The 8386-nt window shown below is 41.1% G+C and overlaps 1 non-coding gene across 1 annotated transcript; it reads right to left on the minus strand.

Annotated features, from left to right (window-relative positions):
- Nucleotides 1–4292: 4292 nt before the first annotated feature.
- On the minus strand, nucleotides 4293–4398 carry LOC112760451 (small nucleolar RNA R71). Its single transcript, XR_003180890.1, has one exon. It is a non-coding gene; the product is annotated as a small nucleolar RNA R71 (small nucleolar RNA).
- Nucleotides 4399–8386: the final 3988 nt, after the last annotated feature.

Here is an 8386-nt window from a genome sequence, read left to right on the forward strand (position 1 = left end):
TTGGGCGTTGAACACCCAGTGAGGTCTTCCTTACTAGCGTTCAATGCTATCTGAGTTTCTCTAGGTTCGTTCTCATACTTGCACTCTTCTCTTAGGTTCACTTCAGTGTTACTAAGAAGAGTGTCAGGAGGAGTCTAAGGGATTTTCTTGCTCAGTTGACCAACTTGTACCTCCAAATTTCTAATGGAGGACCTTGTTTCAGTTATGAATTAGGAGTGGCCTTAGAGAGGTTGGAGATTATAGTTACCAAGCCAGAAAGGCTCTGCTTAGGAGTCTCCATATTCCCTTGAGAAGATGGGAATGGTGGCCTGTTGTTGAACCTATTCTAGGTTCTTCCACCTTGATTATTATTGAAACCTTGCTGAGGCTTCTATTGATCCTTTCATGAAAGGTTAGGATGGTTCCTCGATGAGGAATTGTAGGTGTTTCCATAGGGTTCTCCCATGTAATTCACCTCTTCCATGGTGGGTTGGTCAAGATCATAAGCTTCTCCTTCAGAGGAAGCTTCTTGAGTGCTGCCAGCTACAGCTTGCATTCCAGTCAAATGTTGAGGGATCATGTTGACCTGCTAGGTCAATATCTTATTCTGAGCCAATATCGCATTCAGAGTGTCAACTTCAAGAACTCCTTTCTTCTGAGGGATCCCATTGTTCACAGGTTTTCTCTCAGAAGTGTACATGAATTGGTTATTTGCAACCATCTCAATGAGTTCTCTTGCCTCTGCAAGCGTTTCTTCAAGTGGACTGATCCACCTACAGAGCTGTCGAATGATATTTTGGATATCTCATACAAGCCATCATAGAAGATGCCTAGGATAGACCATTCTGAGAGCATGTCAGAAGGACATCTCCTGATCAGTTGCTTGTATCCTTCCCAAGCTTCATAGAGGGTGATGACTTGCATCATCTACCTCTTTCTCCTATCCAAAAGGACCACAAAAGAAGTGTAATCTCATTCACACAATACAATTTCATGAGTTAATGGTGAATATTATGGTACATTGCTTTGAAATGAGTTTGTGTTGAATTTCAGGTGAAAAAAAAGCAGCAAAAGAAGGAGGAAACAAGAAAAAGAAGCTGAGCGTGTGAAGTTGGGAATGCTACTTGATACAAACGCCACCAAACAGTATGGGCGTGGCACGCCAGCAATAGGGCGTGGCATGCCAGTTGACAATTCCAGAAGAGAGTTCATGGAGCTTTAACATGGGCGTGTCACGCCAGGGCCAGGCGTGGCACGCCAATTATACCTTCCAGAGAAGCACTCTTGGAGCTTTACCTTAGGCGTGGCACGCCAAGGCAAGGCGTGTCACGCCAACTATATTTTCCTGAGAGCAAGTTTGAAGACCACAAAGTGGGGCATGTCATGCCAGGCTAGGCGTGGCACGCCAACCTTCTAGTCAACACTGGGCGTGCCATTTGGGTTCGAATGCGTGGTACGCCAGTTCATTGGTCCAGAAAGGAAACTTGAAGGCTCAACACTAGGTGTGCCACTTGGGCTCGAAAGCGTGGCACGCCAAATCTACCCATGTCTTGGGCGTGCCACTTGGGTTCTAGGCATGGCACGCCAAGCTTGAAGAAGTTCACACCAACAAGGGCGTGCCACTTAAACTCGAGGGCGTGGCACGCCAATACGTTTGACTAGAGGAACATGGAGGAAGTACTAATGCTGGGCGTGCCACTTGGGTCCCAGGCGTGGCATGCCAATGCTTGCAGAGCTAAAGTGCCAACACTGAGCATGCCACTTAATGTCGAAGGCATGGCACGCCAACTCTAGCACCCAAGGAAGAAGACTGGGCGTGCCACTTCAGACTAAAGGCGTGGCATGCCAAGACAAGATAGCTATGGGCGTGCCACTTGAATGTTGGGCGTGGCATGCCAGCTACTGGACCAAAGGGAGTCATGCATGCATCATAAAGGGCGTGGCACGCCATATGCTGGGCGTGGCACGCCAGCTACTGGACCAAATAGAGTCATGCATGCATCATAAAGGGCATGGCATGCCACCTACTGAGCATGGCACGCCAATATCATTTTCCAGAGGAGAAGAATGAAGCATCATAAAGGGTGTGGCATGCCAGTGTTGATTTCCAGAAGAGAAAGATGAAGTGTTTATAATAGGCGTGGCACGCCACGTTCTGGGCATGGCACACCAGTAGTGTTTTCCAGATAAGGAAGAAGAGGTGTTTACAATGGGCGTGGCATGCCAGACCTGGACGTGCCACGCCAGTTCAAGATTCCAGAAAGTAAGAGAGGAAGAAAGACCCTAGGCATGCCACTTGAGCTCGAAGGCGTGGCATGCTAGGTTAGCTGGACAAAAGGGGCGTGCCATTTAGAAGCCAGGCGTGGCACGCCACTCAAATGCCAGTCACACGCCAGGCACATGGTTCATTTTATGAGTTTTTCCTTTTATCTTTCACTTGTAATTTTCTTTACTCTTTTGTACTTTCTTATTCTAGTGGTAGGAGTAGTATATATACCCCCTGAGAGTACTGATTCGGGGGTTGGCAAGTGGGTTAGAAAGTTGGATTGGATAGTTAGTTTTACTTTTGCTTCTACACTTCATCTTCTCCATCTCTTGTACTTTTCTCTAAGCTATGAGTAGCTAAACTCCCTCTCATTGGGAGAGGGAGCTCTGTTGTACTTGATAGATTAATGATAGTGAATTTCTTCTCTTCATCTTCTCTTTGATTTGCTAGAAGGAATTTTGTTCTTCATGCTACTGCTCAATCATCTTGGGAAAGAGGTTGAATGCAAAATGGGTTTCATGGGAACATTGGAAAAGGAAATATGAAACCATGCTTGAAATCCCTTCTCACACTTGAGTAGATCTGGGTTTTGGGATTGGATATGGTGGCATGAAGTCCACCCAATATTTGGATCTATGAGGATGTGTGGTATAATCAGGGACTAAGCATATCTCTCTTTATGAGCAATTAGACTAAAGAATTGGCTAATTATCAAGATTTGAGAGATTGAATCACCAAGGGATTGGGGTTCAATCAATCATGATTGCCAAGAGGTCAATGAGTTGCATGATTGAAGATGAGATGATCTAGATTTAATCCAAAGAGAGTAACATCTCCTAATCTCAATGAATTTTCCCTATTCTTATCTTCCCTATTCTTTATAGCTTTCTTTAATTTCTGCTATTACCCATTCCCCATTTACAATTGAGTCATTTATATTTCAGTTCTTTATATTCTTGCCATTTACCTTTTTGCACCTTATTGCTTTCCTTTACCTTTAAGTCGTTTACATTTCTACTATTTAAATTTCTGCACTCAATACTCTCTACATTGATTAGCTTAACTAAATTCACTCATTAACAAAAATTACTCAATCAATCAATCTCTGTGAATTCGATCCCACTCCATTGTGGGTTATTACTTGACGATAATTTGGTGCGCTTGCCAAAGAATGGATTCATTTTATATGGGGAGTGAATTTCGGTCATCAAGTTGCCGGGGATTGATTTTGAATTGACAATGATTAAGTTGATGAGAATTTAGATTAAGCATTTTCTTTAATTTGTTAGTTTCTTTAGTTTCAATCTTTACTTTAATTCTTTTAGTGTTTGAATTCTTAATTGTTCATTGTATATATATTCATTCTAACAAAAAGCACACAAACTATTTGATACGTCGCATCAATTAATTTTTACTTACCCAGTCTTCTTCCAAAAGAGGTGATAACTCTTGTTTTAGATTGTGTCTTGTGTTATGTATGACAGGGAGAAGAGGAGTTGTAACCTATTACGATTCTAAACTAGAGAGAACATTTTTGAGATTGAAAAGGGAAGCAGTAGCAAGAGGCAAAAGAGTAGTTGGTGAAGAAGAAGAAGTAGAAGATAACCAGTCCAAACCATGGAAGGAGAATCACACAATCATCATGAAGAGGCAGTTGGTAACCATGCCCCTCCACAAGAAAGGAGTGCTAGGCTCCTACATCAATCACAATCCTGGGAATTGTAGGAGTAGCATCTTGAGACCCAACATACATGCCAACAACTTTAAGCTCAAACCACAACTAATCACTCTCGTTCAGAACAATTGCTCATTTGGAGGGAATGCTCAAGAATATCCCAACCAACATCTAACCACATTTTTGAGGATATGTGACACTGTGAAGTCTAATGGTGTTCACCCAGACACCTACAAACTGCTCTTGTTTCCCTTTTCTCTTAGGGACAAGTCCTCAAAGTGGCTAGAATCATTTCCTAAGTAGAGCTTGACAACTTGGGAGGATGTGGTGAACAAGTTTTTAGCAAGATTCTACCTTCCACAAAGAGTCAATAAATTGAGAGCTGAGGTACAAACCTTCAGACAACAAGATGGTGAAACTCTCTGTGAAGCATGGGAGAGATACAAGGACTTGACAAGGAAATGCCCTCCAGACATGTTCAACGAATGGGTACAGCTGTATATCTTTTATGAAGGGCTGCCACAAGAATCAAAGAAAGCTTTAGACCACTCTTTCGGAGGCTCTCTCAACAAGAAGAAGACAATCGAAGAGGCCATAGACATCATAGAAACTGTGGCCAACAATGAGTATTTCTATGCTTCTGAGAGAAACCCAAGAAGAGGAGTGATAGAGCTCACTTCTATGGATGCTTTGTTAGCTCAAAACAAGGTGATCACTGCTTAATTGGCAGCTCTAACCAAGCAAATGGAGAAGAATCAAGTCTCAGCTGTCTAAGCTCAAGCACCTCCACAAGAAGAAGATACCCTAGAAGTTGAATGTGAATAGGAGCAAGCTAACTATGTGAACAATTCCTCCAGACCACCATATGACCCCAATGCCAAAACATACAACCCAGGTTGGAAGAACCACCCAAATTTTGGGTGGGGAAACCAATAAAACCACAAACAAGATCACAAACCATACCACTTTAACCAATACAATCACAATCCCAACCACCAATCAAGCAACAATAGACCCTACCACAACCCACAAAATGCATCCTACCATCCCACCCAACAACCATACAATAACCACTCACAATACGTAGCATCCTTAACCCTACGACCATGTGATATCAGCAACAACTTTGCAAGATTGGAGGCTGCTATGGCACAATTGACAGGGAGTGGTGACATGTCATCATGTCATGTTTTTCTATGCATTTTCATACAAGAAATTAATGATTAATGAATAAATGTTGAGTGTTTTTTGTGCTTAAATAGTATATTTCCTTGATCTTTTGATTTTATAAATTTTGTAGGAAATAAGTGGAAAAAGAAGCAAAATAGCACAAAATCAGCTCAAAAGAAGAAAAGAAGAATTTTGGGGCACGCTTTGAAGATTTAGGACGCTTTGGAGTCCTAGGCCACACTTTTAAAAGCGTGGCCCATGACCATGAAGCCTTGGCATTAGTAATGATGCATATGCATTTTTATGCACGCATGAACTAATAACTAAAGCATGCATGTATTTAATTATTAATGCCAAGGTGGTGCACGGAATTGTGATCTCAGGCAACGGCGCCAAAAACTCTGTATGCACGTCTTAATAAATTATTTTTCATTCACAACTTCGATACAACTAACCAGCAAGTGCACTGGGTCGCCCAAGTAATAAAACCTTACGTGAGTAAGGGTCGATCCCACGGAGATTGTTGGTATGAAGCAAGCTATGGTCACCTTGTAAATCTCAATCAGGCGGATATAAAATAGTTATGGAGTTTTCGAAAATTTATAATAAATAAATAGAAAGTAAAGATAGAAACACTTATGTATATCATTGGTGAGAATTTCAGATAAGCGTATGAAGATGCTTTCGTTCATCTGAACTTCTGCTTTCCTACTGTCTTCATCCAATCAATCTTACTCCTTTCCATGGCTGGCTTTATGTAAGGACATCACCATTGTCAATGGCTACTTTTCATCCTCTCTGTGAAAATGGTTCGATGCGCTGTCACTGCATGGCTAATCATCTGGAGGCATCACCGTGGTCAATTGGTGCATCCTATCCTCTTGTGAAAATGGTCCAAATGCTCTGTCACAGCACGGCTAATCATCTGAGGTTCTCGATCATACTGGAATAGGATTCACCCTCCTTTTGCGTCTGTCACTACGCCCAGCACTCGCGAGTTTGAAGTTCGTCACAGTCATTCAATCCCAGAATCCTACTCGGAATACCACAGACAAGGTTTAGACTTTCCGGATTCTCATGAATGCCGCCATCAATCTAGCTTATACCACGAAGATTCTGATTAAGAGATCCAAGAGATAATCATTCAATCTAAGGTGGAACAGAAGTGGTTGTCAGGCACGCGTTCGTGGGGGAATGATGATGATTGTCACGTTCATCACATTCATGTTGAAGTGCGAATGAATATCTTAGAAGCGGAACAAGTTGAATTGAATAGAAAAGCAGTAGTACTTTGTATTGATTCATGAGGAACAGCAGAGCTCCACACCTCAATCTATGGAGTGTAGAAACTCTACCATTAAAAATACATAAGTGATAAAGGTCCAGGCATGGCCGAATGGCCAGCCCCCAAAACGAGATCACAAGATCAAAAATACAATCCAGGATGTCTAATACAATAGTAAAAAGTTCTATTTATAATAAACTACCTACTACGGTTTACAGAAGTAAGTAATTGATGCATAAATTCACTTCCGGGGCCCACTTGGTGTGTGCTTGGACTGAGCTTTAGCTTTCTACATGCAGAGGCTTCTTTTGGAGTTGAACGCCAGGCTGTAACGTGTTTCTGGCGTTTAACTCCAGACAGCAGCATAGAACTGGCGTTCAACTCCCTTTTACGTCGTCTAAGTGCGGCCAAAGTATGGACTATTATATATTGCTGGAAAGCCCTGGATGTCTACTTTCCAAAGCAACTGGAAGCGCGCCATTTTGAGTTCTTTAGCTCCAGAAAATCCACTTTGAGTCCAGAGAGGTCAGAATCCAACAGCATCAGCAGTCCTTCTTCAACCTCTGAATCTGATTTTTGCTCAAGTCCCTCAACTTCAGCCAGAAAATACCTGAAATCACAGAAAAACACACAACCTCATAGTAAAGTCCAGAAATGTGAATTTAACATAAAAACTAATAAAAATATCCCTAAAAGTAACTAGATTCTACTAAAAACATACTAAAAATAATGCCAAAAAGCGTATAAATTATCCGCTCATCACAACACCAAACTTAAATTGTTGCTTGTCCCCAAGCAACTAAAAATCAAATAGGATAAAAAGAAGAGAATATACTATAAATTCCAAACCATCAATGAAACATAGCTCCAATCAGATGAGCGGGACTTGTAGCTTTTTGCCTCTTGAATAGTTTTGGCATCTCACTTCATCCATTGAAGTTCAGAATGATTGGCATCTATAGGAACTCAGAGTTCAGATAGTGTTATTGATTCTCCTAGTTCAGTATGTTTATTCTTGAACACAGCTACTTTATGAGTCTTGGCCGTGGCCCTAAGCACTTTGTTTTCCAGTATTACCACCGGATACATAAATGCCACAGACACAGAACTGGGTGAACCTTTTCAGATTGTGACTCAGCTTTGCTAAAGTCCCCAATTAGAGGTGTCCAGGGTTCTTAAGCACACTCTTCTTTTGCTTTGGACCTTGACTTTAACCGCTCAGTCTCAAGTTTTCACTTGACACCTTCACGCCACAAGCACATGGTTAGGGACAGCTTGGTTTAGCCTCTTAGGCTAGGATGTTATTCCTTTAGGCCCTCCTATCCACTGATGCTCAAAGCCTTGGGATCCTTTTTATTACCCTTGCCTTTTGGTTTTAAGGGCTATTGGCTTTTTGCTCTTGCCTTTTGGTTTTAAGAGCTTTTGGCTTTTTCTGCTTGCTTTTGCTTTCTATTTATTTTTTTTCGCTTTTTTTTTCTGTAAGCTTTGTTCTCTGCTGCTTTTTCTTGCTTCAAGAATCATTTTTATGATTTTTCAGATTATCAAATAACATGTCTCCTTGTCATCATTCTTTCAAGAGCCAACATATTTAACATTCTTAAACAACAACTTCAAAAGACATATGCACTGTTCAAGCATTCATTCAGAAAACAAAAAGTATTGTCACCACATCAATATAATTAAACTAAGTTCAAGGATAAATTCGAAACTCATGTACTTCTTGTTCTTTTGAATTAAAACATTTTTTCATTTAAGAGAGGTGATGGATTCATAGGACATTCATAACTTTCAGACATAGTTACTGAATACTAATGATCATGTAATAAGACACAAACATGGATAAGCACTTAACATAAAAAAAAATGAAAAACAGAGAATTTAAGAACAAGGAATGAATCCACCTTAGTGATGGTGGCGTTTCCTTCTTGAGAAACCAATGATGTCCTTGAGCTCTTCTATGTCTCTTCCTTGTCTTTGTTGCTCCTCCCTCATTGCTTTTTGATCTTCTCTA

Source organism: Arachis hypogaea, chromosome 16 (assembly GCF_003086295.3).
Source record: "Arachis hypogaea cultivar Tifrunner chromosome 16, arahy.Tifrunner.gnm2.J5K5, whole genome shotgun sequence".
Taxonomy (NCBI): domain Eukaryota; kingdom Viridiplantae; phylum Streptophyta; class Magnoliopsida; order Fabales; family Fabaceae; genus Arachis; species Arachis hypogaea.